The sequence below is a fragment of the Ischnura elegans genome, chromosome 2 (genome assembly GCF_921293095.1).
Source record: "Ischnura elegans chromosome 2, ioIscEleg1.1, whole genome shotgun sequence".
Lineage (NCBI taxonomy): Eukaryota > Metazoa > Arthropoda > Insecta > Odonata > Coenagrionidae > Ischnura > Ischnura elegans.
In genome coordinates this window covers 96,691,067-96,718,167 of record NC_060247.1, presented here as the reverse complement: position 1 = coordinate 96,718,167, position 27,101 = coordinate 96,691,067, and the positions used below count along the sequence as shown (strand labels likewise).

Here is a 27,101-nt window from a genome sequence, read left to right as displayed (position 1 = left end):
ATGTGTAGATAGAAAAATAAACTTCAAGGCAGTTGGCCTTTAGGTTTAGCTTGAAAATTATTATAAAACCACGTGAAATTATGGGCCAAATTAAGGAACTTGAGTGGAATATTTTTTGCGTTATGTCCACTATTCCTTTTAAACTTAAAACGCAGTTAATGCTCTCGACGTTTTTTCACGAATATGATCTCCAATGTATTTCCAGAGGTTCATGACTTTGTTTATAAAACTTTGTTTGAACTGTGTTTATACTAAAAATGTACTATTAGTTGAATATCTTCATTTGTGGGATCATACTTTTAAAAATTAGTAAAAAAATTATTCTAACCTCATTGTTTCTGAAGTGAAGTGAGTTAGAAATAAGACTAGATTCTCGCGATTAACATGTCTTACATTGGATTTTGGTCAAACTAATATCACACCTCGGTTTGATGATAGTACGACTGCAATGCATGATGATTACAGAAAAATATAATTTGCTCTGGGCAGAGGCTCTTTGGAGAACGAAAATGGCTATGAGGATACATGTTAGTCCTTGCGTAGGAAGTTAAAATCTCTGACAGCATGCAAGAGATTGTATGCTAAATTAATTACCATTTCCGTTGACGAGCACATTAAAATTGGTGTTTCCGCTGGTCTTTTCTGGGTATTATATTAAGTATTTGAAAGTTGCGATAGCTTCAAAACTTTCGTAGGGAATGGATACAAGAAACATTCGTCGCAAAGCTCGTAAGAACATTGGTTCCGTCAAGCGTGTTGTGAGAAGGATCCCCTGATGTAAAAATTGGAAGAGAGGTGCAACTTCGCACTCGTCAAGCTGAATCGTGAATACGCGCTTTGTGTATGGGATCCGGCGAAGAAAGATTTAATCCGTCAACCAAAAAAATGACCTGACAATATAAATGAAAACCGCGCGATTCGCCAAAAACCGCATCGAGCGAAAGGAGAGCGTTTTTCTCCTTTTGCGCGAGTTAGTTCGGTAGCTGCAAGATGCTAAGAGCTCGGGTTAAATTGCTTGGGCAATCAAGAGAATATGCCGTCTGGAGTGACATGGACTGCATCACCTTGAGACAGTACATATTATATTCCAGTACCCAACTTATGTGATATGGCAACGGACATACTTTGCGGAGAGGATATGATTACAGATTTCTTTTTCTTTCGAAGAATAATGGATTGTGCTAAATACGCGTTCTAATTCAGGGAGGCATATCACTCACCGACCCCATCTTATTGTTTTAATACTCTCGTACAGGTTAATGGCTAGTTCCCTAATACCTTACGCCCCACTTCTATTGAGCTGGCTTGCGGGGTACAGCCAGAATATTTACCTTTGAGCTAACCAATACATTCCCATCGAAACTGCTGAGATAGTTCATGCTTCCCATGGTATTTGATAATTTAAGAGGAGCTTGGAGGAAACGTGGACGAGAACTACCAATAACTTGAGGAGATTTTCTTTATTAAGACGACTCATCCGACTTTCGGTATGAGATAAAATGACCAATGGGGCGAGGCAAAGAGCCAAATCTAAAACTGTTCTATTCATAACTTTATAAGCAACATTAAATTTGTCAATATCCAATTTAGAATAAGGTAAGTAGATAAAGGGACCCACATTATAAAGGAGAGGTGGCGAAATTGGAGAAGGTGCAGAGAAAAGTTGGTATTGGGAAAGTACAAAAAACGGAGAGCGTTTCAGAAATGCTCACAGTTCTGGGATGGGAGATTTTACAGGGGAGGAGGAAAAGGAGCAGGCTATGTGGTATGTTTAAAGTAATAAGTGGGGGAAAAGCATGGAAAGAGTTTGGGAAGGACGTTACAAAACCCAGCTTTGTTGGAAAAAATGATCACCAGTTCAAGATAAAGTACCGATCCTAAAGGGCAAATGCAAAGCAGTTAGTTCTCTTATTGAAAAGGACCATGAGGGACTGGAGCGACCTAACAGAAAAACTATTTGAGCCCTTCCCAAAATATTTACATATTTTTAAAAAGCGGTTGAAGAGGTAAGGACCAAGGGTTTCATTATGACGTTTTCAATTTTTTTTGCATCGTATGCTCATGTTACCACCAGGCAAATACTACTTTTAACAATTTAATTATTATAATAATAAAAATTTTATGCATACGTAAGATAGGTATTTCATCCGGACCACGCTCCTTTCAGTCTTGTTCTGCGGGAATGTCCCCTTGACTAATGCCAGGTCAGGAATTGGACCTCTCAATTTTACACCTGCATAAGGGCTGAGATTTCCTCGTCGCACCTTCATCTCCACGACACGCTCGTCGTACCACGACAGAAGTTGAGGGCCGCCTCGCACCGACGTCCATCTCATCCCGTACCGTAATCCTCCCGTGGAGATCTGCACTGGCGGGGAGCGCACTTTGCTGTACGGTCCTCGCTCGCAAGACACCCACCCCATACACGCTGATGACGAGATGCGATGCATCTAAGAATCGCAACCCATTTTGCTGGCTCACATCCCAAGATTGTGATATAGAATGGAAATTAGTTGGTCTTCTTCTTGCTGCCCTTCTTATTGTCGCGAAATTTCAGAAAGATATATGCGTGATTATCCTTTCCCGTCTCTAGGTTCCTGTTCGTAAGGTATTCAGTAGCCATAACTTATGAAACTTAGTGCTGTTGGAAAGTGGAAAAGATATAAAATAAAACGTGTTGACTGGCTGTTGTAGCGTAGTAGCCTATTGGGTAGGGCGCTTAGTGTCTGACCGGAGGACTGAGAAAAATTATTTATTTCCCAGTGAATTTCATCCTTGCTTATATTTGCATCGGTGCAGGTGACTTCATGCAAAGTTAATTTTTTTCGTGAATTTTTATGATTAATTATCCTTGTTAATAGGAAAAAGATTCGTGCTCGTAAAAATGTGTTACCATGTGTCAATTCACCTGGATGAAACCCTGAAAAATGTTCGTTCTTTTCTATCACCAAGGAATCGTGACATCTTTCGGCATTTTTTCAATTGATTTGGGTAATGTGAGCATTCACGTCGATAAGCGCTCATGCTCCAGTGGCTGTATTTAGGGGCTCCGATTAGCTTGCGAACACATTCGCGCGCGCGTCCCCCCCCCCCCCCCACCTCCTCGACGAAAAACCGACTCGGCCAGCCTCGCGTCCCGAACCACGGGGGCCCGTTAATCTAAAAATAAGGTCCATAAAACACGCGCTCATTCGTCCAGTCATCCATTGTTTCGCGGAATTGGGCCGATGGCTTTGCTTCCAACTTCGGGGTCGTCAAACTTGTGCCGCACGACTGAGTGCAGATTGTCGCCGTTCCCGCAGCTTGAATGCGGCGTCCGAAATTGGTGACTCTCCGTGAGTGTTGACGATTTATGAGAATTCAGGTGGCATTCATGGAAAGTGTCTATTCATATAAGGAAGAAAATATATATTATTGACTCCTCAGATCACACTTTAGCATCCTCAGCACTTCAATTCTCCACATCATCAAGACATTCTAAAATTGAGCACAATAGGGTAGTTTCCTTCATCAAAGAAAACGAAAGGCATTGATTGCGATTCGTTACCCACCATTAGTGTATTCATAATATACAAATTATTTGGTTTTAGAAATACCGGTTTAGACGAATGGCAATGGTCAATTTTATTCTCATTTGGAAAAGGCCAGATTGGCGCCCATGCAATGCCACTCCACGTGACGTCACAGGGGCCTAGTTTCTATACGAGTAGATAGGAGTTTTACATCGTCTGAGATTACCAATGCATGCATGAGGTACAGAGCTCAGGGAAACATGTCTTAATAATCGCCTATTAAAACTGCCTAAGGTCGGAAAGTTTCTTTCGTTTGATAAGGTATTAATAATCCTTATTTAAGCCAAGCGCTACCAGCTAGCATGGTACCCTGCTACCTGCGTCGTATCAGCGCTCAGAGCCTCGCCCCAAGGTCACCTCACAAGGCGGCAGCGGGAACCAGAACGACGTCACACGGGAGTTTTCTCGGCATTCATACTTACCCGTCGCGTTTTCGCGCGCTTGAAATTTTTCACTTTTCATTTAATCGCGAAAAATAGATATCGTCATTTAAAAATCTAAAAGCGTGAAATACGTATTCCAGGAGTAATAATCTTTCGATTTAGGCAATAAAAAATAATAGGAAACCACCCTATTCCCTGACAAGCGATCTGGAATTTTCTCAAGACTTTATCCTCGTGCAGCGGTTTCATGAATTGATTAATTATCAAAAATGTTTCCCCACATTTAATAAAAATTTCTTTTACTTCCATTTGGAGGGTATTTGAAGATTTAGTTTGATTATTACCCATAGATATATCACACAATGGCGGACCCTGTTTCCAGAACCTGAGTCGACGGCACGCTCGAAAAAACGATGTAAAATTCGAGGTTGCAAGTTGGGTCAAGATTTTACTTTAGATTCACAATACAGAATATTCATAGAACGACGTGGTATTAGTCACTTGGTGGAACTCGCCGGAAATATCTACTTTTTCTCTACGTTTTTGTAAAAAAATTGGCTGTGAAAAGTTACGATTAATGTGAATTCGGGTTGCATTCATGGAAAGTATCTATTCATCTGAGAAAGAAGATATTATATTCTTTGGAGTGTTTTTGAATATTTTGTTTGATTATCAACCATATAAATATAACAAAATGACGGAGCCTGATTTCAGCCAACTTTTTACATAAACGTAGAGAAAAAGTATATATTTCCGCCGAGTTCCGCCAAGTGACTTATACCACGTCGTCCTATGAATCTTCTATAATGTGAATCTAAAGTAAAATCTTGACCAAGCTTGCAATTCCGAATTTTACATCAATTTTTCGAGCGTGCCGTCTACTCCGTCCGACTGCCAGCTGGCGGCGAAGGGGACTCTCCGTGAATAGTTACGATTTATGTAAATTCGGGTTGCATTAATGGAAAGTATCTATTCGTCTAAGAAAGGAGATATTATATTGACTCATCAGCTCACCTTTTAAGATCTTCGGCAATTTCATTCTCATCGTCGCGGAATTCAAAAATTGAGCACAACGATTCTCTTTTAAGATAACTGGAATTTTCTTTATTGGAGCCAGGTAGGCTATTGGGTTGAGCTCTTGGACGCTGATCGAAGGGTCCCCAGTTTCAAATTCACTTACGGAAATCCTCTTGAAAAGTGTTAATGACATTGTACTGCAAAATATTTTTAAGCAGAAGATCGCATTACACCCATGCCGCGTCGCGGATAGTTTTGAAAGCCGATTAAAATGAGACCGAAGTTGCAACAGAAATCAGCCTTCTATGGGATAGAATTGGGCCTACTCTATACAGTCCCCTTGCCTCTGTGGCTTATTACGGGTTGAGCTCTACTCATCCCTTTTCTGTCAAACCTCCGAATTGAATTACTGATGAAGTGTAATTTTCTCATCAAATTTTCAACCGAAATTCTTCCCTAGCCATCCACCAGGGACTATGATAATCACAAATTCTGCATTTTTTTCCATGAAAATTGACCGTCATGGGGTTGGTCCTCTTCTTCCATTCAACAAGGATAGGCTCATACAGACGCCGGTATTCTCTCTGATCTTCCATCTGTCTCCGAGAGCTTTCACATAAAGGACAACCTCTTCAACTTTTCTCATGGCCAAGAAGGAAATGACAATTTTATTCGCGGCAATGTAAATCATTCTCTTCTAATAAAATAAGCTTCTCGCGATAAGGTATCATCCCTTATTCTTCATTTTATCTCACTCTTTGCTTTCTCCTAAATCACATCGGCCTTCGTTCAATACTAGCGTATCTTATAATATCCTACCCTTATTAAAATCCGCGTCAATATTGCTCAAATGACCTCTGAATTCTGGCGCATACCCTCAGACATCCAACCCCCTTCCTTCATATCTTCTGTCCTAGGATCGCGTTAAGAGAAGCCTACACCGGCGTCCGGGGATCGAAAAAATTGAAACCATTATCATTCCTTTATTCATTTTTTTGTTCCGCTTTCCGCATTTCAGTCCACGGCAGCCGTGACGTCACGTCACGCAAAAAACCGACTTCTTCCCCTTCTTTATCTAAATCCACAGTTCCTTTTCTCCCACCAATGTTCCCATGGCGGAGCGTACCTCCGCCACTAGCCCATCCATTCCCCCCTAGAACACGAGCTCTTTCCTAGCCTTCACCTCCCCGCCGCTCCCAGCCTAGCCAAACATCCGAGAGTTCCCCTACGCATAGACTTCCTTCACTATTTTTCTCCCAACGAACTTCCCCCCACCAGTTTCCCTCGCTGCCTATATACCCCCCGCAATTTCCCCGCCTCCCCTATTTTGCCTCCGTCACTCACACCCCACGAACAGTTCCTTCCCTAAACCACCTCTGCCGTCACGGGCATAGATCTGCCCTGTTTATGCTACCGTCTCCCCTACCAACGTAAACCGTCGACGTGCACTTTCCGCACTCAAACAGGGTTACCATCATGGTTCTACGCCTCCCCCTAGAGACACTTTATGCACCGAATCCTTTTTTTTTTATTGAAAAACCCCGCATCCGATGACCTCTGTACAATTTATATCACTATTTAATTGAACATTATCCCATTTTATCTTAAAAATCAACAGTTTAAGCTACTCAATTTTTATATTCGTACCATTCGAACTTATTGATCGAACTCAAGTTTTCGGTTCCTCCCGCGACGCCAGCGCGTGAAGAGTCGGCTGCGTGAGGAACTAAAAATTGCGATAGTCCGGACGTGAATTCTCTCTCGGAAGCTCTCACGTTTGAACATTATGTTCTTCACGTTGGTAGTGGAACCGGGGCATGAACCTCCTCGCCAGACAGACGGAGGCCTAGAGAGAGGTAGAAGAGAAAAGTGGAGAGAGGAGTAGAATAGGAGAGTTCTCCCCCCCACCCCACTCCCCATTGTGTAGTTCCTCTCACCCCACCCCCACCACGTTTATACCCCACCCCTCCGCCCCCCACCCCGCTCACACTTTAGTCAATAGGGCTGTCGCAGAACCTAGAACATGGAGAGCTACAAGCTTTGGGAGTCGGGTCTGTGCATGGGGTGGGAGGTCCCGGTGTCGGTTGAGGTAGCGTGGGGTGGGGTACCCGCGAGGAGACCGCAGTGGAGGTGGGTGGGGTTTATAATACACGCGGGACACAGTAAGTAGGAAGTAGGGGTGGGGTGACAGGGGGTGGTGGGCAAAGAAACCATTTCCCCTGGGCTTTCCGCTGTCCTATTTCATGTAGGTTTTGCTGCACCTCTACATATCCGTGTTAAAAAATCCACGTTTATTGAACACCGACGCGTTTATATTATTCGTGCAAATATCCATGTGTGGCTTGGCCCGATAGTCGATCGTGTTTGACCTTTTAGTCCCGTGAGGGTTTCCGGTCGATCCCTCTCTAAAATATCAATTTGCGTTTGTTGTTCAAAAAAGTTTTGTTTGTTTGAAATATGTATTCCGATATTATATTGCATTGGTAACAGAACTGTAAAGGCAACTCATATTTTTTACGATAGATCGCATTTCATCGGTTTTCCAATTCCTATTACCGCCGGTCGATTTTTTCTGGGGAGGCATCCTATGAGTGTTACTAATATGATTGCGAAAATTATATGATGCTGATTCAATTTTTGTCACCCAAAAGCTTAACTCATCACTGTTGTTCACGCCACCACAAATGAGTTATTTGGGTCAATTACAGACTCGTATTGATATCATATCGCATCGTCATATCGTATCTAATGTGTAATTTTAACTATAAATGTCACTGAACTATGTTTAATGCTGCTTTATACGTCAAGTTAATTTTAAGTCATAACTTTAGGCTATAACTTTAGGTCATAACTTTAGGTTTAGGTTAGGACATAACTAACTGCATAAGAAAGAGGGCAAAAATTACCCCACTTTATTACAAAACTCTTTCTTCAGTTTTTCTGATTTCTTAGATTTTTTAAATTCTGTGGGTAGTTAGTCCCTGTTATGACTGTCAATATTCATTATATAAGACTCGAGAAAAGGAGTTTTGTTACAATTTATTTGCAGGTACCTCTGTCGATGGATTGGGAGATTTGGGCAAAGTATTTGGCTGAACCTAGTCTTTAAGTATAATTTTCGACCAGTAAATTTCTTATAGATCAAGGGCGGGAGAAAATCATTCGGATATCATTATATTCCATGGAATAAATTTAATTTTCCTTGAGAGGTTAACCAAGTCGAACGCACAAACAATTAACATAGGTGTTCCGTTGCCGGACTCGTCTGTAAACCAGGGGCGGATACAGCAACAAATTTGGGGGGGGGGCTCATGACCTGGGTCCGTCGAGTATGGAAAACCTCCCGGGAGAGAGGGACTTTCTCCCGCGTAAATATTATTTAAAATCCAATTTTTTACACATTGGGTAGCCTAAAATTTCCATTTTCCTCTTAAATAAAGATGAAATTGAACAATTTTAGACATTTAAGGATACGAAAACTATTATATTAATAAAACCTTGATAACATTTTTGTAACATTTGGTGGGGAGGTCGTGACCCTTGCGAACCCCCGCTAAATCCGCCAGTGTTTTAAACAATGCATTAGTGAATAGATAGATGATGGATATATAGGGGGGATCGGGTTGGTGTGGTGGCAAGAGTGTTAGCTTCCCACCGCGTGGGCTCGGGTTCAAATCCCGTCGGTGGCAGAGAATTCACAGAGACTGCCCGAAATGGTATGTGGAGGACATTTCAAGCGCAACACTCCGTCCGTCGGATTAAACGTTAAGCCGTGGCCCCCTTGGCGCCTTTCGTTGGCGCGAGTTGGCTATTGCCGACGCCGGATTTCTCTCCACCCTTCCTGACCAACCCTTCCCTCATGGGGCAAATTACCTAAGCTGTCGGTTTTCCTCCTCCAAATACCGTACCAGACCAGAAGATTATGTTTACCATCGATACCATGGTGGTGTTTTAATAAAAAAAATTCTGAGGAAAAAACGAAGTTAAAGTTATTCATCCAAAATGTTCAGCAAAGTCCACAAAGTATCCCCTCAAACCACCAAATTTAATATTGTGCTTTTGATACAAAAGAGGACAGTGTGAATGAAGTATCTGCATGTCTCATCGTCATCATACGTCAACAATACTAAGATTGGTTTGACGCAGCTCCCACTTCCTCTCTCCTATCCGCTAGCCTTTTCAGAGCGACGTATTTCTTCTCTTTTATTACATCATTTATAGCCTGTCCAATGTAACTGATTCGGGGCCGTCCCTTGGCCTTCTTCCTTTCTACCTGTCCTTCTTTGATTTTTTTCATTTGCCTGTATGTCTTTTACGAAATTTATGTTCTTTTAGAATAGCCTTGGTGCAGAGTTAAAATGGCACGATACTTTTCTCATTCTCAGCCAAATAAAATACGTTTGAAGCCAACAGTTAGCATTACATTGCGCGAGTTATATTCGCGAGTTTTAATGCGATTGCAGCTTGGTAAAGCCATGGCGTAAATGACCTGAGCTGTCGGTCGCCTCCTCCAAATACCATACAATAGATGGGAATTAATACGAACATACTATACAACTGTGATCAAAGCGTGTGGCTTAGGTTTGGGAAGACAGAAATATAATCCCCATACCAGCCGTCAATCGGATAGGATATGAGCCCACGTTTTTGCTCCTCCAATTTTGGCCCGTTGTGGTTGATTTTCATTTCCCGTTCCTTCCTTAAACTTCCCCCCTTCCCCTGTACCCTCTTCCTCCCCCTTCCGCCTCCCCTGACCCCCACTCTCCCTCATATACTTCCCCGCACCTCTCCCCTTCGCGCCAAAAATTTCGAGGCTATTTTTATCCATGGAGTGCGTTCTGGGTCTCGGTAGAGGGATCGAATGCCGAATTCCTTTTTCTTTTATACCATCTCTATTTTTTTTGCCTCTTCTCTTCCTCCAATTTTTTTTCGCGACATTTCTTTCGCAGGCGTCTCTCGCTCGGCGCCATGAATAAAAAAATGAGGAAAAAAATCGACGCGGTTGACCCAGTGGAACGAGGGAGAATTCTTTGGTAGTTTCATTGGGAACCCAAAAATGACAAATCTCATTCCGATTCCGAATCGAATTTCATTTATTTTTTACCTTTTTATTCCATCATTGATGCTGTGGCGATTTGTGATGGTATCGGTCCGATCGGGTCTGTATAATGACGGACTCTTGCTAATGAGTCTTGAGTCTTATTTTTTCATTCAATCACGATTGCGGATAACTGGACACATATACTACCAAGGTTTCGTTGGAGAGCCGTACGTTGATTCAGTGGTAAAGGCCACGAATCCGCCACGTGGGCGGGCATTGGATTGTATGATTTTCTCTGCAAAAAATTAGTTATTACTGGTTCTAAGTATACCGGGACTAGCCACGGTGATAACTTTACGGGAGTCAGCCGCCATGCACAAATTGTGCAAAAAATCCACAGAGAAAATATCATTCGCCTTGATCGGGATCCGAACCTGTATCCTCCGATTTCTAGTCGAGTGCTTTAGTCAGTTAAACTTCTGAGGCGTCATTTCTCCTTGAGGATACTTGTGGAAACTACCGGAAAAGGTAGTTTGGATTGCTGAGCAAATGATGCCATATAAAACAGGCAGCAACTATAAGTGAATGATGGAATTTACGATTGGTTGAACAACAACTCCTCTATCAGGGTAGGAATCGGGACATACCACTTCTACTTCTCCAACATCCCATGAGCTTAGCTAGTATTTGCATTTTTGGACAATTGCTAGAGTGTATTTTGGTTCAGGAGCAATTCTGAGGGAATTACGCTTAAAAATAAGACCTTAACGGCTGTTTACTCCTTTCAAATCGAAAGCATAGATCCGAGTAGGTACTATCATTTTATTATTACGTAGCATGGCCTGATATTTCTCAAAATGGTCGCACTAAAATGTAGCTCAAATAATGTCCCAAAATTTTAAACCATTTTAATTTCAAATTGTATCATCAGATATGTATAGCTTTAAGTGGAAACATTTTTCAAATCAATATGGAAAAATACGGTGGATAAATTGAAAAAAAAAGTTTTAATAATTCATCCGCCAACAAATGGCTGTGTATTTTTGTCCAAGGGCATCGTACAGAGGTATGGAGGATAAAAAATCCTCTTTATGCCTTCTTTCGAATTTCGGGGAATTATTTCCTTTCAACATCGTCTCCAGAATCAATATTCGCCCAAAAGTTCCCCACTGTTTTTGTTCAGCGGAGCACCGCGAAACTCCTCCATGAAAAATTAAGGAATTGAGCTTGCGACCAAACTGAAACCCTTGTACAAATAAACACATTTTACCGAGTAATGAGGTGGCTCGGTAAATAATTCTTCGCCCTTCTGAAATCCCAACGATCGAGCTGATTTTTCAGGCTTCCTTTGTCCGGACCAATAAATATGGGTCGTACGCATTTATCCTTCGGACATATTCCACGGAATAATCTCACGCCCCTCTCCACCCACCTCGTTCGTCTCATCGGAGAAACGACTTCATTTTGAAATGGAGTTAATTTCTCCGAGTTTGTAAGTGGCACAGCGAACAGGTTGGGCTCTGTTCATGCGTAATAGCCTAGATTTTTGAGCTTCGACGAAGGTGCACGAAATCGCAGACCAGCGAGCAATTTTTTTTCGGTCTCCGAAGAAAAACCATTCATAGGACTATGTGGTGGGGTAGAAGAAGTAGAAATTGCAAGCCCCTCTTCCGTCCCTGCTATAGAAGTCGGTGCGCAAGCAATCATAAATTCCGTTACGCACGTACAATTGCGCTGCTTGAAGCAAAATAAGTAACCACTACGTGATGAACATAAAAACCAAATCCTTGAAGTTACTTGTATTTTCTGTAATAACTCACTCTTCGCCGAAATTATTTTAAAGAATAAAAAATTCTTTTAGCAATTGCAAAATCAAGATATTTCATCAAATTTTATCTGAAAGATCATGCGCCATCCAACTTCAAGGAATCAATATATACTTTTATAAGGAAAGTGTGATAAAATCATGCAATCAATTAATACTAGTCTATCATGCAATCAATTAATACTAATCTATTAAGTGCAAAATCAAGATATTTTATCAAATTTTATCTGAAAGATCATGCGACATCCAACTTCAAGGAATCAATATATACTTTTATAAGGAAAGTGTGATAAAATCATGCAATCAATTAGTACTAGGATGAAAACGGCATCTCTTGGCATTATATTGTAATTTAATTGTTATTAATTAGATTTCAACATATTTTGTCCAAACTATCCATGTCAATTTTTTATTTCAAATTTTTGTGTTTGTGTAAAAATTATAGTAAAATAGTTTTAAGTGGATAATAATATTATTCACTAGAGTAATAAAATTCGTTATTCTGCTCGAATTAATACATAAAGAGTATTAAATTGTGAAAAATACTCGAGGAATGTTTAATATTTGTCTGGTTGGATGAAAAAATTTAAAGCTATACGAAATCTTTCGGTGCCATGGAATTGTGTTTTTTCTCTTGCCATGCCATAACTGCTTATGGAACCACTTTTTAATTGCAATGTCTGAGTGAAGACAAATGTTACAGAAAAAATAACTATTCTCGTACAAGTAATTTTCTCTAAGTTTCCATTTATTTTCATGGCCTGAATTTATTAAGAAATCAGTTACTCGCCGTTTTACTTAATTAATGTTTTATTTGTTAATAAATTTCTATTTGATTGAGCAAATTTAATTAGTATTACTAGCATAAAAATGTACTCAAGCCTTTTTTCCAACTTTGAGGCTATTGTGCGATATCAATTAGATTATTTGGGCAATTACACTTGAGTGAATGTTTATCCTCGCTTTCTTTCTGATGATCAAGCGCTGAGGGGATCAATTTTTGGCTTCGTGACACCTTGAATGTCACCTATCTTTTTGGCGTCCGTGCACATTCGGAAAGTTGCGACAACCTGTTTTAACCAATCATAATTTTAATTTCATGTCAAGGAATGATGGGAAGAGTAGGTACATCAAGAAGTTACCCCTCTTTCTTGAAGTTTGCTGTAGCGATCCACTGTGTTCATATTTGAGACAGTCTAAGATTCTAAGCTCCTCTACAATTTGTTTTTGTTTTGTTTCTGAAAGAGAAGGAATGAAGCAGAAATTCAGCATGATCATGCGCATGATCATTCAGTGAAAATTATAACATGTCCTATTTTGCGCGCATGATCCTGTGAATGATCATGTGGTCATTCTGAATGATCATTCGCATGATCATTCACCGGGCATAGCGGCCTTAAGACTTAAAAATACTAGACTCTACCACTTGACAAAGGGAAAATTCGTGTCTTTTCTAAAGTTTCCTTCATCATAATCCATCGCAAGTAGAAACACTCTTACCGTATCTCTGTTTTTATTTTATTTCAAATGCTTGTGTGCGTTTATGAAAAATAGTTGTGAGTGGAAAATAGGATTCGTTTTTCTGCTCAAATAACTTGATAGAGAATATATAAGTGTGAAAAATAGTGACGGAAAGTTTAATATCGGTCTAGTTGGGTGAAAATTTTTAAATCTACTACCATAGGAAGTCTTTCTGTGCTGTAGATAGTGCTTGTTTTTTCTCTTGCCGTGCCAGAATTACGGAACCACTTTTTCATGGCAATGGTTGAGTGAACCTAATATTGCAGAGAAAGTTAAAGGTATGGCAACAAAAAAACATTATAAATTCTTAATTCTGATTATACAAAAATAAGGAGATATAATCGACAATCATTTTTAGACTATTGAGTACTACGGTGAGCTATATTTTGAAAACTCCTTTCTCCAAAAACGTCGCCCTAATTTTACACAGATTTAAATTTTTTGGTTGTCCTCTACAAGAGTGTCAGTTTAACTACCAAATACTTCTGAAGAGGTTATTTTTATATGACGATAGATGAAATATTAAATAATAAATATTGTGATTAAAATTGAACCATTTTATGAGCACTACCTTATTTTTGAGTACCTTCAGTAAACGTGAAACTTTAGTACCATGTCCCCTTGTACCCTACAAAAACTCTTCCTTATGCCATCAGTTAGGACCAGATTCATCATAAGGGCCAGGTTCAGTTCTCGTCGAGTCAATTGATTCTTTTCAAGGTGCATTTATCGCTCAATACTGCGTGAATTTTCATCGGCCCGTGTGATTCCTCGTAATACACTCCTTGTGGTATTATTCGTCGGATCATTTACGATTCCGCGGAATTATTTTCACCTCCTCCCCAAAAACCGTCGCTTTTGTTCCGATTTTCTTTTTTTTCCGCTATTTATTTTTTTATGCTTCCGAATTTTTTGTGGAATCAGTGTGAGATAAATATTTTTCCCCCGCCCGTTCGTCGAAATTGCTGTTCTCGGTGATCTCGGCGATTCCCACGATCGACGAGACTCAGTAGTCGAGGGAAGGGAAGCGCGCACACAAAAAAAACACCTTGCGGTTGCAAAATTTCGGTCTCTCTACCCGCGACGGCGGTAGCTCCAAAGAAGTGTCGGCGTCAGCTCGATCCTTTTCGACTACGATGTCTGCCCCGTCTTCGACGGAAGGGAAAGGGCGCCCACCCCTGGAGACACTTCGATAGGGGCGGAAAATACTTAGCCAAACCCACATTCCACCATCTTCAAAAATACATGACTACGGTGGCAAACAGGGGTAAATCTCAAGATGAAAAGAAGTTTTTATTTTCCACATTCAACATTACTTCCTTTGAAAGAAAATTTTATTTCAAAAGCATGCTTCTTAATTGCCCATTGAAATTGAGGCGAAAATCATTTTAGCAAAGCAATATTTAAAAATATCAAGTATTTTCTAATTTTAAAACATTTAAAATCATTGCTATCTTGTCAAATAAATTTTCCTCGAAAAATAATTGTTTTTAAGTCATAATACATTATACATGAAAATCTTAGCATTAAAAAATTAATATTTTGCTAGGATAATGATGTAAAAACATTAAAGTTTATAAAAAAACTTGTTATTAGTTCATATTTTATTCTATATGTCATTTTTTATAAAATATCATACTTTTTATCTGCCTCGGGCGATAGAGACCTAGGATGAGCGATTGGTACTCCATTTTCGTTGGGAGGGCAGAGATGCACGACCCTGTCTCTTCCACCCAATGAGTTCGCTTGGGAGACATAGTTCACTCCTTCCCCCGAGATCATAAATACCATTATCAGGGCCGGAAATTTCTTTCCTTAGATTATGTTGCCATGTAATCTATTGCTATTAATAGTTGAGTTACTATATCAGGCGTTTCTGGTGAATTTCGACGAAGATAGAGGCTTTGTCCTACCTAATTATCGACCAGTATTTTTATGTACTACTTCATCACCTGATAATGATGCAATACATTGAAACTGAGCTTCGTAAATTAGAATATGCATAAGCGATATTTTACCTGGCGTTACTTCATTTTCGGTTTGTACATTTAACATTTTAGATAGCTATGCTGGAGAGATTCTGGAGAACCTGTATGACAGTGAAATAAAAAATCAATCTATTGATTCTCCGCGCAATTAGATGTCAAAGATTTCATTCGGAAAAGCATGCAATGAGAGTGAGCTCTTTCGGTGTTTACTCGTTCACAGAAAAATTGTACTAAAAGATTCTGTGTATTATAATGATTTAAGTTCGCCATGAAAAAGTATTTGACTTTGCCGGAATTCGAACCCGAATCTCCCGATTGCCAGTCAGGCGTGTTAACCAGTTAAGAAATTGATGAAATTGAATTTTATAAGGTAAAATAGTGAGGTTAAATGATGTGATCGAAATGGAGATGGATCGAGAGAAAAGGGACATTTATTGCCAATGCTTCTATTGTATTTAGGGGATTCGGTGATAAAATGCCGTTAACTGCTCACAAAGTTGTTGTGCCTTTCCAGTAAGAAACCCTTTTTCTTCTGATTTCCTATTACATCTTACTGTTACCAATAATTCAACCGACCTTCATTTTTCCACTAGTTTCTCCGGAAATAAAAATGCGCTGCGTGATTCATACTTCACTCACTTGGATAGGAGTCAGGTGTGAAATTCTGTAAAATCTATTTGCGATTCAACTTCAAACTCTGCTCCACTCCCTTTGCGAACTGTCATGTATCTCTTTTCATTTTTTAGGAACGTTGGTGTCTTTCATCTGGACATGAATTAGTGCATTTTCCTCTTCGAGGATAGCCTGTCAGATTTTCTGACCGACCGCAGAGGTTGCTGGAAAGTCAACGAGAATGGGAGACTAGGTGTGGCAACAGGATGACGCGTTAACAAGGTAAAATGTCCAATTTTAATGACGTTTTTATTTCCTGGTTTCTCGTCCTCACTCGTACTTCAGATTGACCAACTTGAGCTTGATACGTGCCAGCAAATGGCGATGGCTCTTTCGCTCTGATAATCGTTCCAAGAAATAATCCTTGCTTTATCACCTATCTTCCTCGAAGGAGCTCCTGACCTTTTTTTCCAGTGTGTCATCGAAGTTCTCACTTCGCAAATAGTTGGCGTGATAGTATAGATCTGTTTCTTTGTTGCCGCCTTCATTTAAATATTTCTGCATCGGTGTCATTTTCTTTACTTCACATTCTTAACTTAATGTAGGTTCGACATTATTAATACCCTTCGTTCCTTCAGGTTATGATAATTTTTCATCCAAATTTTATGTGTATGCCTTACTTTCAATCCGATACAATCATTATTTGAAAATTTAAGGAATGCAATGAAAATATAGGGGAGTTATTGATTATTATAATCTCAATAAATCTCCTTGGGGAAAAACGACCAAAGCTTATGCGGAAAAATGATTTTGTTCTTCCGCTGTTATCTTATAAAATTGATAAACATTTTCGCAACTCATCTTTTAAGGGCATTTTATTTAATGACCCCGCGAGACTACAAAAAGATATATGTACATTTTTTTCATCATTATGGATTTTGTGAATTATAATGCTAATCGCGAGCTGTAAATTTCTCGTAGTCATGCTTGGCCATGTGAATGAATGTAGTAAACTTAGATTTCTCTCAGAAAAACTTAGTTTTATTCTTGTTCGGGATAGTTTCTTGTAAAGCTATCCAAAAAGCCGACTGTTATGCTTTTTGGAATACTCTTATCCGTACACTACAAATAATCGCATTTTTAGAGAACATTTTCGGCCTTTAACATTTTTAATTTTTAATTTTAAATTAAATTTATATAATTCATTAAATTTATACTTATTGAATTTTTAAATTTTTAATTAAAAATTTAAAAATTCAATAAGTATGAAGTATTTCCACCAGATTTTAGCCTCCAGTTTTGATTAAAGTTGAAAGTAATCGTAAGTTTTACTTATCGAACCAATTTTGATGTAATCTCTTTTCACATAACGATAATTCATCTCAATGGAGGCTAATAATTTATGTGAAAACTGAACATTAACTTACGTAATTGAGATTATGCAAGAAACGAATAGTCTTTTATGATTTTCTTCGAAGGCAGCTCTTACCAAACGACTCTGATTTTGTCCGATGAATGTCGAGCAAGAGTTGTTCATCGCATTGCCATTGTTCATGTGTCACTTGATTTCGCGAGATCAGCCGTCACCAATGCTTATGAAACAATGTCACACTCACCATTTTTCCCGTCAAACAGGATCAAAAATCTTCCTCATGTCGATGGAGGCTGGTCCTGATTCGTTGTTTCAGCTTTCCATGATGTCTCCATCATGACTCTGGCAGTGGAACTCGTTTCAATTGTAGTAGGAGGTATCCCACGTTGTTATCCCTGATGAAAGGAAAAAAGTGAGAATATTTAGGACTTAATAAGGGTATTTTAAATGTAACTCATCGAGGTATAACAAAATATATTGCTCCTTTTACTCGATATCCTAGATTGAGGTTGCTGTAAATCGTGTTCCAGTGGTGTACTGCAAACAAGGATGTCAATTATACAGCAAAAATTGACGGTCTTTTCCCAGCAAAAATTCACTGATTTATTCGAAAAGTTACAGGGAAGCTATTTTAACTCCGATTGGAGTGTGAATGACAGTAACGTTTATTATTCAAGTTGATTAACGACATTTATATTTTTAACTGTTCCATTTCAAACTGTATATGGTAATAGCAGATAAATGTATTGCCATATTTGTGCTTGCGTTTATCGGACGCTTATGCAGTGATTCAACCCGAAGGATGGTTTTGATAGATTAAGATAGAGCTCACCCCCAATTAAGTCTCAGGCGTCTCACCTGACGATGTGGACTGTTCGTTGAAACCGTGATCGTGAATTAAATAATCCTGTGGAAATGTAAAGTGTTTTTCTTATTGGTTCTCGATGAATCACGTATTCCATAAGTTATTCCATACCACTCCATTCGAGATCAATTTGATTGTAAGTTGGGTACCTGATAAGATACCATTTGCTGTCCTTTGTTTAAATGATAAATGTTTCCTACAAGTACTCCAACCCAAAGAGTTTGCCTTCTAATGTAAGATATGTGGTTTGCACGTTGTAATCATTACTCTTCAACGAGATTGAAAATTAAATTGCTGCCGACTAACACGATACTGATAATAATAACTCCATGATAAAATTGTTTTTTGAGTGTCCATATTTTTTATTTCTTGTCTAAAACAAGTTTTCTCGGAATATCGGTGGAAGGAATATTCCGATTACGTCAGAGATATATGAATGGGCTGGTGGAAAGATAATAAACCTTCTAAAGAAATTGCATATTTCCAAGAATATGGCCATCTTCAAAATATGAGCTTAGATTTGGTTGCTACTGATAAGTTCATCCCGTAGATAAGAAGGTATTACGTTGTTAACCGGAAGTGCAGTCAATTTGTATTTTCATTCCAGAAATAGCTCGAATATTTGGAATTTGAAACGCAGGTTGGACGACCGACGTCAAACCGATTGCATTCATTTGCGACACAAAGACATTTTCGGAGGTCGGCATTCATAGCACTCTCTGATTCATTCCAGTAGAATGTCTTTCCTTATCTGCCTCCTTGCCTATTCTCTATAGCACTGTTGTTTTTAGGCACTTTTGGAAATGACTAGTCTTTCTTGGAATGTGTGTTTGGTATTCTTTTATCTTAAGTGTGTACAAGCTTCCAAAACTTTCATGCCACTCGAAAAGAGATTTCCATGAAAACCGAAATATAACTAATCTTATCTATTGAAAATATAAATTGGTATTATTGCTACGATGTCTTAAATTCACCGCCCCCGAGATCGATATTATTCTCTCTTATGTTGTCAAAAATAAAGTCGTGACAAGCGGCACGCCCTGAATATATCTCACGTAAAAACAACCTAGGAGTAATACAAATTTCATTGCAATATACGTTTTTTGAAGGAATTGAATTTTTAGAATTGATTCAAAACAAAAAATAACTATCTATTGAGCCAATATACAGATGCACGATAAGGCTATATCCTGAACTTATCGTAATCACTTTAAATATTTCAGTAAAAATCACCATTCCGGAAAAACTTAAATCTGTAATTGAAAAACGGAAATTGGAAATTGATGGAAACTTAATTGACGATTTCTGGCGTAAATTCAGGGGAGGATTTTGCTCAAAACAATTATCCGAACGGGGCAAGATGGCCACAACTGCCGTCAAAGTATTAAAATACACTGGTCAGACCATGTTGAGATACTAGAGATCAATTCACTACACAAATTTTGCATAAGTTGCAAGTTTCTGCTGGTTATAAGGAATTAATGAAAAAAATATATGCCTTAATTAAATCGTAGAAAAGCGATTCGTCCAAAGCTGAGATTTTTTCATCACTTCTCATAAACATAGTTTTTAAACATCGATTACTGATTTCCATTCAGTTAAATGGAATTGAATGGAAGAGAAATAAGTTAGAGTTTTCTTTATTAAGCAATATTAATAAAAAATTTCGAAGGAATGAGTGTTAATTTAGATTTTATCTGCCATTCATAGAAAGAAATTAGGTTTAACTTTATTTTGAATGGCATGTATTTCATATTTACTCCAAATAATTCTACTCACTAATAGGTTCACGAGATGATAAAGTGTAATCAACTGCTAAGTTAAGACCAAAGATGATACAAAAAGTGAAATAAGCTCAGCTCGGAAATTAGTCTGCCGAGCAAGCTTTGATTAAGCGCAGGTAGAGAAAAACTTCGTCTTGACCACTAATCAGGGTGAGGCGGAAATGTTAAGTCGGGACGAAGTCTAAATATCTTGGGGTAGTCGGGGCTTGGGGTTGTTGCACTTCGTGCGCGGAACGTGATGACAACTGTTCCATCGTCAGGTCATGCCTGCGCAACTTTGGGCGTAGTATAGCGACCAGGTGCAGACGAACGGTTTCACGTGGTCGCGATATGACCTGCCTCAGTCTCGTTTGACATCCTGTTTGGTGCATTTAACTCAAAAACGAAACTGGAATCCCGGCTAGTTTCTGAGAAATGGATAAAACCAGTCCCGCGATAGGAAGGAAGCCTGTCGTGGAAGAAAAAAAATTCCGAACTTTTCGTAGAAAAACACTCCGGCTTATTAGTTTTCTGGTTTCGTCGTTTCCAAATGAGCCGATCCAAAACTTTAATTACGATATCTATTTCCGTAATTCACCGTTTTCGTGACCTTTAGATGGAATGGTGAGTTATTTTTTCGAAACAAATAAAGCCATAGTGCGAATAAATTTGTTTTGAAGCGGAAATATTTCTATTCGTCGTGAACTGGACGACGCATAAATACAGGTGCATATGTAATTTCAGTTATGTTATAACAATCGCATTTACGTCAATGTATTAAATGCCAATTTTCATAATATTTTTTCTATATCTCTATCACACTGTGACCTGCATTATATTGACATTCATGGGGAATTCTTGTCACTAACATGTACACATTATCATCATAACTCAGTAGTCGCAAGATTAGTCTGACGCGGCTCTTCATTCCGCTATAGATACTACCAGCTAGTGAATGCTCGGTCATTGGTTCAAATTACTAGGTGCTTCTTTATCCAAGTTTCAAAAAGTCTAAAAATGTTGGTACTTTTCTGCAATAATTGGATCTGGAATATTTTAAAAGAATTTTTAAGCGCCCACAACTGTTGAATGTTTATCATTTGCCTATTTCCTGCATTCATTTGGATATTTGGATTCATTGAACATACCATTGAATCGCCCAAATTGTCGGAGAAGTAACTGTTTTGCTCACGTTTCCTGTTTAGTCCTTAGATTAAAAATAGAAATGAGTGGCTTAACTTGGCTCCTGTGCATGAAAAGGTAAAAATCCCAGATCACGGGTATGAAATTGTGATCCCCAATGGGCCTGAAAATCTGTTTCTGGCAATATCGTTAGTTCACATGTTCATAATACTTTATTTGCATTAAGTTTAATGCTAAAATAGGAATTATACTTTAGGAATTTAATAAAATAAGCGCTTCACTCGCTATTTTTTACCATTTCCCAAAATGATACTGAAGTGAAGATTGTGATCCCTGATGGGTCTGAAAATCTGTTTCCGACATTATCTTTAGTTCATACGTTCGTCATATTTTATCCACATTAAATTTGTTGCTAAAATGGAAGGGGGTACATTATAATTTCAATCAAACAAGCGTGTCATCCGCTTTTTTTCCATTTCCTATAATAACACTCTCAAGTTTGGGTTTTCAATGTTTATTGCCTCTTCAGCTTTTAGTTATAGTGCAAGCTCCTTGACCGCTCTTGTTTACGTTTACTCTAAGGCTTGGCCGGACTCGAAATGTTCGTGGCACTGCAGAGATGTGGACCAATAGAATCCTCCAAATCGACCTCTCTTTCCGCCGCAGCGTCCTCGTCAATGTTCAGTTGGGTATTATTTCGGCGGGATGAGTGCGGAATTCCCCAGGTGATCCCGGCGTTGTAGTCTGCGAGCCCTCTCCTCCCCTCTCCTTTTCTATCATTGCGGGCGCAACTTGAATAAGGGAAGAATGCAAGAACATTTTTAAACTGGAAGCTGACGTTTTTTGATGAATTAGTCATTTTGGGGGGCTTCAGACTTAAAAGTCTTCCTCCCCTTAATACTAGATTGTCGATCAAAATATTATAAAGATCAGGAGGAAAAGAGATTTAAAAAAAGTTTCATGTCAACATAAGTTTATAAATCTTGATCAGCAGCTTGAAAACTATTTTGGTTAGAAATACAGTTCTAGTGGCCACTCCACTCCAAAATTACTGATTAATAATATGATATAAAAATTACTTATAACCTGTAATTAAAGTAAACAACAGGCATTTAGTGTTTAGATGGCATATTTTTTGCTAATATTTTGCAAGAATCTCGATGCATTCCAAGATTAGACCTTAATTTCTCCATTGAAAACCATCATACCCCTTTTTGGCTATAATGACATTAGATCCATTTCTTTCTCCCTTTCTTCTGGCCCCTCGCTCACCCATGGCTGCTTTTCCATATTACTATCATTTTAGCACAATTATTTTTATAAATTAGGTATTTTCAAGGAATATGGAGCATAATAAAAAACCTCATTCAAACACTCTCCCTACAGCAGCTCCGGGCAGCCTAGAAAGCTAGGTAGTTATTTCCTTAGTACGTGTTCTTACACTTCTCGGACTCCTTATGGGTCTCAGAAAGTGGTTTATTTATCTCTTAAGGCTTCTTAAGGACGTTATAACAAAATAAACATGTGATGCCTTTATATGTGACCTACTATGAAAATATGAAATCTTTTTCTTACGCGCTCAGGCTATCATTTTTAAATTAGCCTCTAAATGAGGTCACTTATTACCAACTACAGGTCCCCTGATATATGATCTTGTACCCTCAGTAAGTATCTCATTGGCCTCGCTATTTGTGTATGTGTATTGATTGGAAGGACAGCCAGAAAAAATACTCTGTGTAAATGAAAATGGTCAAATATTTTTTTTATATTATGGGCAATTCATAACATTAAAAATAATCACGTAAAATTGTTTTTTGAATGTGGTGTCTGGCCCTCTAAAGTCTACGGATCAGAAAAAGCCCCAGCTGGTCTATTTAATCAAAATGTAAACATTATTCCAAGTATATTTTAATTTACTCTAATGACGCCAGAAAATGTTCAATTACAACGTTATTTTTGTAATATTTTTCATGAAGGATATCCGTCAGGCAGGACCAACTTTGTCTGTGAGAACAGGAGGACCAACGCTAAAATCCATCTCCGCTACTGTTAACTAATTTATATGATAAATATAAAATTGCAAAAAATCGTTTTTTCACATTGGTCACAGGCCTTTAGACGTTTACGGATTAGGCAATGAACCATCTGGACTATTTAATGAAAATGTGTATAAAGCTCCATGTTGTATTTTTGTTTTTTTTTGTTTTAAATTTCATCAAACACGTTCATTTTTCATCGAGTTCCAACTATTCGTTACCAGAAGTCTGAAAATGTTCAATTAGAACATTATTTTACGTTAGTATTTTTCATACAGAATACCCGTTTGCCAAAACCAACTTTGTCTGTGACTCTCAAATCCTTCTTCTCTACTACTCTGGTACATTTCAGTCACGAAGGAACAAAATATTATTTTTAAATATCAGCCATGGAGTTGGCGGAGGCACGGGGCCAGGTGGGCCAGTCCGTGGATGCGCGTCTGAATGTGATGAGGATTGAGGGAGGAGTATGAGGAGAGACGGGGCAGCAGCAAAACTCTCTCAGCTCTTTCCCAATTAAAAGAATTGATCGACCCATTTCCCGAAGAGAAGTGGCAAATATCCCAGCCGTCTACCAACCCCCGCCACTAAAACCTTCCGAATGCCCCCACCCGGTCCCGAACCCCGTACCCCCTCCGCTCCCACCCCTCTCCCTCACCCATGCCCACGAGTAGAGTAGTCTCGCGAGAGAGGCGTCGAAGCGTGGGGGGAGGGGGAGCGGTAGGACAGGGTGCAGTTAGACACTGCACCCCGCGCGCACGCCTGCAACGTAACGTAGGTGCAATTTCGGCGTGTTTCAAAACCCTAGTCGTTAGAGAGAGGGAAGCGGAGGCCTATTTAGTCCGAAAGGGGCGCCATTCCCTCACCCTTCCTCAATTCAACTCACCCTTATCTCCCCTTCCTCCGATGATATGAGAGCTATCCGCTCGAATAAAAGATTGCCAAGACCAACTTAGGCTGTGAGTAAAGGCGGTTCAAGTGATCAACAACTAATTTATATAATAAATAAAAAATAGCGAAAAATCGTTTATGGACAGTGGTCACAGGCCCTACAATGTCGACGGATTAGACAAATTACCAGCTAGTCTATTGAATCAAAATGTGTAGATTATTCCAAGTATTTCTTTTATTTCACCGAGCATGTAGTTCCACCTAGTGACGTCTAGTCGCCTAGTTCCGGCGCTATTCCCTCACCCTTCCTCAACTCTTCTCACTGCTCTCTTCCCCTCCGATGATATGAGGGCTATCCGCAAACTTTCGTCCTTTCTTTCTCATTGCCATCGATCCAGAATAACCGATCGGGAATGATCGACGTCTGAATGCCTCGGAGAGCTACTCTGGCTCCTCGCGTGCGTCTCGTGCCTTGTCCTCGATTAAGGGAAACGACGGTCTAGAGCGAGTGAAGAAGAAATGTCGCCGATGAAATGATCGAGAGGTCCTTGAAAATGCTTGAATTTCCTACTCTAGGAAGGTGCTTTTTGTCTAAGCACTCGGGTTGCGGCTGATTTGCGCGGAATAACCCAAAGCGATGTATCCGCTGACTCCGAATGACTGAATGAATGGTTTAGAATGGCACCCTCGATATAGCGTGCTTTTCTATCGTCGCTCCTCGTCTTCAGTTGTGGCTAGATTGGTTGGTAATGAATGGAGGAGTTTCCCTCGAGAGATTCTGAAAATGTCTCAATTCGATGGGGATGTTTTCCCCCCTGTTCTGTGATGTCGAGTTTTCGTTTCCGACTGATTTGTGTAGGGTTCATTAAGTTATTCTACACGGTAAACTGCTAAAGACAGACCATCCTCGACAGACAGTACATCCTGGATCACTCTTTTCCTCTTCTGAAAGCATCAATCGATGCGGAAATACTGCATAATATTCATATTTATCGTGTAGTCAGGTGTAATTACCAATGTGGTCATGAACAATGGAGAGAGGGCAATGCATGAGAGAAAGACACACGTATATAGTCATGGCGGAATGCAGATATCAAGACATAGATAATCCGCATGAGTAGAGGGAAGTGGAAAGCCGGTAACATGTATAACTGAATGGCAAATTTATATTAAGCATAAATGCGAGGGAAATTGGCCTTATGTGTAATACTGAAATAGGAAAACATGTGAGAAAAAATGCTTTCGCCGTGAGGTTTAGCTAATGGAAGTGCAACGGATAATTGGGAAGTAAAGAATTGATGTTCATCAATCGGCCAAAAAGTCGTGTTAATTTTTATTTGATTCGGCATCTGCTTACACGGTGTCGCGGAGTAGAACTTTTTTGTACCTAGCCTCATTAATTTGCTCATCGAAGTAGTCTGTTCCGGTATTATTTCATCCACTGGCCTTTAACCCATTATAACCAAACATTGCTTCCAAGCAACATTAAAAATGTATTTATTTTCTGTTCCATTGAGGAAATATCTAAACTATGCATTATTTTGTGGTGTAAATTGTAAAGATGAAATATAAAGCTGCCATGATAATTATTTATGAGCGAAGAATTTTTAGGTTTTCAAAATGAAAAATCTTGAAATTTGATTTCCACTAGAAACAGCTGTGGGTTAGGAAGGATTAATGAGCAGGATGACGGCTGCCCCTTGGTCAGCTAAATATCAAGTCTCCCAAAATTTAGCTGGCGTATCTTATGCTGTATTAAATTATTCTAGAACATGATAAAGTAACTTTAGTAACAGCTCAAACATAGACGAGAGAAATGTCGCGTGTCTCTGGCATGGCGCATGCCTTTCCTCTGTTTAAGAATTTCAATATTCTACCATTAAGGCATTTATTTATTTACAAAGTTTGGAGATATATTTATAACCGTTGTGGTGAACTAATTAAGCTTATACCAGGTCTTATGAATTTAGATTCAATTACAATTTATTCATCTCTATGCCAAACAAGGTATTATTCAGACAATCCATTAATTATTTGGGCCGACAATATTTTGCTCAATACCACCGGATTTAACCAAAACAGTTGTAAATTGAAGTTGTTGAAATCAGTGAGACATTGGTTGCTTGATACTATAGAGGTGGAGTTTTTCCTCACTTCTTTAAAATAGGAGCCACCCCAAGCAAAGGGATGTTGTAAAGTGCTGTTACATATATTTTTTTATTTTCTTTGCATACTTAATTCCGATTTTTGGGTACTATATTTTCTTTATTTATTTCATACATCTGTTTTTTATTTTTTTCACTCCAGCAGTTGAGTGAAAGTGTAAAAAAGAGGACAATATTCAGCACATGCCAAACTGAAATTTGAAATTTGGGATTGTTTGTTAATGATTGAGTCGCTAACCCCAAAACGAGGCGAAAGTCGCATAGAGTGTTAAATTCCAGTTCTTTTTTATTTTTGGTTCAAGTATTAATTTTATTATGAGGAATAAAAATTTACTATTATTATTTTTAAAAAAGCGGGAACTTTGTTGCCAACCTAATGCATTACATAGCTATAAAATTCTTTTCCCTTTCATGGAGGAAGAAGCGCGATTGAAAGGTTTAGTCTCGCTCGATATGAATTGGCGATGGGGCATGAGTAGTATTATTCGGCCGGGAAGTCGGCGGCGGCGTCTGGCGCGGGGCGCCGGCCGCGGCCGACGGCACGGCGGCCGGCCTCTTCCGCGTCCGCCCGCCCGCGTATTTGAGCCGCCGCCCGCCGCGCCGAGGGGTCAATTCTCCCTCTTTGTCTTCGGTGGTGCGTTCACCGCGGCGGCGGCCAGCCTCCCCTTCCCTCCTCAATACGACGGAGAGGCTCCTTCACTTGTTTAGCGCGGCCCGACGGTGGAAAGGGGGAGGGACGGTATCGCGCGCACGCACCGGCCAAACGCACACACACCCCTTGCCTAACATTTTTGCCGGCTAGGCTAGCCAGATACTCGCCTGCCATGTGGTCAGTGTTTTGTAGCGAGCGGGTAGAATTCCTGAGATCCGACTAAAATCCAAATCCATTCCCTCGGTCTGATGAGTT

The 27,101-nt window shown here is 39.4% G+C and overlaps 1 long non-coding RNA gene across 2 annotated transcripts in view; it reads right to left on the bottom strand.

Moving 5' to 3' along the window:
- The window catches only part of LOC124174104, a 200,735-nt gene that overhangs the window by 152,573 nt on the left and 21,061 nt on the right, over nucleotides 1–27,101 (bottom strand). For both annotated transcript variants that reach the window (XR_006868861.1, XR_006868860.1), the window contains exon 2: nucleotides 17,576–17,726. This is a non-coding gene — a long non-coding RNA (uncharacterized LOC124174104). The remainder of the gene's footprint in view (nucleotides 1–17,575; nucleotides 17,727–27,101) is intronic.